Here is a 4,290-nt window from a genome sequence, read left to right on the forward strand (position 1 = left end):
CTGTTAGTAGTCTTAACCAAACCATTGCCACCAAAGTCATTATCATTCACCACGGCAAGGAATCAGCTCACTTAGGGTCAGCTGTTTAGAGTGAGATTGACATTTCATTTGGGATGGTTTAGGAGAAAAGACAAGGAACTCCCCTTCAGACTATGATGGAGTAGCCTATAAAAGCCCAATCAATCTGGCTTTATACTTTAGTGACTATTTAAAATTGTTAATCTGTTTTTTTGTAATGTTTTCGGAACACCGCATTAATGTAAAATGTGAATTTGTTGTTGTTTTTTTCACCAAAAACAGCTTAATATTTCAGTAGATGTATCAGAGCTGTACTGTTGTAAATAATATTGTTGTTGTAAGATTTGTGCATTGTGTAGTATATTTTGTACTTGTTTAAGTCAGTGCCTAAATTAAACTTGTAAACTTGCAGTGCTGCATTTCATTCTTGGAATTGACGTGTAAGGGACACTTATTATGAAGTGGAGTGAAGTGCTGCCTTTTTAAGGAACTTTTGCAAAAGAGAGAAGAAAAAAAAAAATAGTTTACTTCTAACATATAGCCGGCACTTATTAAACATCAATTATCCATCAATATGATCTTTTTTTTTTTTCTTTTGTAATGTCCTGTTAGTTGTGAAAATCAGTATGTCTCTTAGTTTTACTTTTTCCTCAAAATTAGAGAAAAGAACAGAAAACAAAAAATGACCTCACAGCTCTGATAAAATAAACCCCAAAATAATAAATCAAAGTCCATCTACCCGGGTTGCACATTTTTTTTGTAGTGACTTATCTGTGCGATGCAATGAAGAAATGGTGAGTAGAAGCAGTCTGTGTTGCAGGCAAGAGGATCATTCACGGTCTCTGCTCCTCTGCCTCACGTGTCCAATGGTGAAGTTGTCCAGTGGAACTCATTTGCTAACCATGCGTTCAAAAAACAACCAACCTGCAGAGCAGGGCAATATTCTATTATTCTCTCAATTACTCAATTTTACCAGATCTGGGAATACAATTCTCATTCAAAGCTTAAATTCTTATTTTCAATCTTTACATTCACTACAGTACATGAAAATCAAGCACTAGCTAACCACATAGTAACTTAGCTGATCTCGTAACATGGAATAGCATTTCAAATCCCTAAACTCATGTTCAACTCTCATTGTTTTTTTTCTTATGCTGTACACATGTTAATACATTTTCACCCAATCCATTAAACAACAGAAAGAATAGCAGAATAGAAAAAAATAGAGAAATTCACGTGTTTAACTCAGTAAACACATTTATCATGCTATGTCTGCTAGTCACACAAATGTTGAACACGTGTCGCTCGATATCATTCTGCTACCTTCACGGTATTTTTTCTTATCTAAAAATCAGTGACGCAGTTTCCCCTCTATGCAGTGTCACCGCTGCCACCTACAGGACAAATATGGTGTGCAGCAAAACATAACTGCATGCAGGCTATTTTCGAGTGGGTTACATACATTATTGCTCAGTACGAGAATTTGTTTTTATTTTTTTGACAGAATGAGATTTGTTATACTTTGACCCATGAAATAGACTGTTAAGCATGAAAACGAACTAAGCTTTAAAGTAACTTCTTTCTAGGAACTTCTGTGTTCACCCATGTGATGGTAAGTGGCGCCATCACCAGACAGATGGACCTGACAAGATGTATTTGCCTGTTGTCCAGTTTCACATAAACCATAAACTGCAACACTGTCAAATCAGTTTCACCACTAATCAATCAGACTCAGGTAAAGACTGTTGCTGATGTTTTTACATTGCAAAGGAGCCAGTTAAATAGCATGAAGTTGGTATAGTCTCTTCACAGTCTCACTGTCTGGCTTCTTCACCCAGCAGAGAAAACACACGAGAAAAACGTGATCTAATCTGTAATGGAATCACCGATGGGCTTTTTTGTTACAATAAATAACAGTAAACAAAAAGAAGTGGACTGTTAACCACACAACACAGTGATTTCTTTGAATTGACCAGTGTTGGGCAAGTTCCTTTTAAAAAGTAATTAGTTACAGTTACTAGTTACTTCTTCCAAAAAGTAACTGTATCCGATACTCAGTTACAAATTATAAAATTAACTGGTTACTTCAGAAAGAAAACTAATGCGTTACTTTTAAGTACATTTTTAAATGCTCAAATGTGACCCCCCTTCCCCCCCTCTTTAACGGAACATAAAATACATGTCCATGTTCAATTATTTATGATAAATCTGAAGATTATAAGGAAATGGACACTTAATACAATACATTGTTAACAGAAACTGTACACAAATCTAAATTCTTCTAATGTTGCCATCAGACAAAGTGAGACTAGCCTCCAATCAAATGCCATGTATGTAGAATTATGTCTAGTGGATCGATACAAATAACAACAGATGTTTTGGAACTTTTGATATTTATTGCCCCTCAACAGGCCACATCTGAGCAAAATTAAATAATGCTTGTTTAGCACTATAGCTTGTGTTGTTCGTTGCATCTCCGGCTTTGTGCGCTTTTGAACACCCGCCAAACTCTACCTCTGATTGGCTTACCATGAAATTTTACTCAACTTCAGCCAATCATCAGCATTAATGCACTTGTCTTGTGCTCGGCCCACTAAACAAGAAATAAAAAAAGGCTTTGCCTCTCTGAGATCAAGTTGGTCTGATGAAAAAAACAGCTTCAATTATAGTAACGTGCCACATTTTTCAGCATTAACGTTAACAATGTTTTTAAGATGGGAAGAGTAATCAATTAGATTACTTGTTACTGAAAAACGTTACGCCTTTATTTTCATCACTGGAATTGACTTATCTTTGAGCACAAGTGAGATTAGAAATCATGTATAATTTAATTTACGGTTGGTCTTCTGGGAAATGAATCCTTATGAAATGAATACTTTTCAGTGTTATGCAAGTCTTTCGAAAAATAAGAAGAAACAGATATAGGAACAGTGCAAGAAAGAAACAAAGGAGGGGATTCAGCCAATTTAAAAACAGTTTCCAACAGCTAATCCCTAATACCTGCATAATGCATAAAACTGTAGAAATGCATTGAAAGATGGGAATGATGTGTGCACAGTGAAGGACAGAGGGAAGGAAAACTAGGAAGCAGAGAAGTTTATTTTAAAGGTAAGTTAGAACACAGGAAAAGGGCATATGCCGTTAACAATGTATTGGATTTATTTGATACAGATTCAGTGTACTGTACACTTGGGGAATTGTCGGCATCTTATGTGTATTCCTCCATTTATATATACTCTATATTTGAGAGATTCACACATACTTGAAAACTAAATCAAAAATTCTGTGTCTTCAGAATGTTCTGCCTTGTTTTTCTGTTTTCATACTCTTTCTAACCTCCCGCCTTGCCCTAACCTTTCCTCTCCTACTTCTTTTGCTTTCACTGTTTTTGTTTCTCTCATGCTTTCATGCTCTCTCTCACCCTCTCTCCCACCTACACTGCACTCTTCTTTTTCCAATCCTTCTCTCTCTCTCTCTCTCTCTCTCTCTCTCTTCTCTGTCTCTCCTCTCTCTCTCTCTCTCTCTCTCTCTCTCTCTCGTCCCCTCTCCGTCTTTGCTGTCTGCCTCAGCTGTTCTCAGTTGCACTGTGTGCCTTGTGCTGTGGGGACAGGGCAGAGCTGCGCTGAGTGGGGCTGAACTAGTCCAGAGCAGAGTTTAGTAGAGTGAGAAGTAGATAGAAAAACAGAGTGAAAGGGAGAGAGAGAGTGAGAGAAAGAGAGAGAGAGAGAGTCAGTGCAGATTGTGGTTACCAAGCAGACTGGATTAACAGCTGAAACAAACTGGACCAGTTTTTCTCTCTTTCGCTAAAGGTAGAGACTCAGTCACAAGGTGGATGACTGTTTAGACAGAGCTGCATGCTGGTTAGGTACCAGGACAGAAAACTATGGCAGTCGTGCCAAGACCCTCTCACTCTTCCTCGCATTGAGTATGGTGAAGATCTCTTCTTTGTGCTTAGTTTGGTCAAGTTTATCTTGGGCTTGCTGGTGTTGGAGGATCACTTGCAGTGACATTGACCCGTAATCCCAAACTCTGCTTTGCAGGTTCTGTCTCCCCTGGAACTGGACTCTAATTTTGGCTTTTGACCCCTGGAACAGAAAATGATTTTTGATTTGGTAGGGGACGAGACCTGCTGAGAACCAGTCTGGACTGACCCACCACTTTTATTCATAATAGCTGGAACAGGAACATTTATTCTACTACACAATATTTGAGATTAACTGCACTGGAGGAGTGTTTTTAAAGGACCTCTCTGGCCTCTATTGCCCCAGGACC

The sequence above is a fragment of the Etheostoma spectabile genome, chromosome 8, assembly GCF_008692095.1.
Source record: "Etheostoma spectabile isolate EspeVRDwgs_2016 chromosome 8, UIUC_Espe_1.0, whole genome shotgun sequence".
NCBI classification, from domain to species: domain Eukaryota; kingdom Metazoa; phylum Chordata; class Actinopteri; order Perciformes; family Percidae; genus Etheostoma; species Etheostoma spectabile.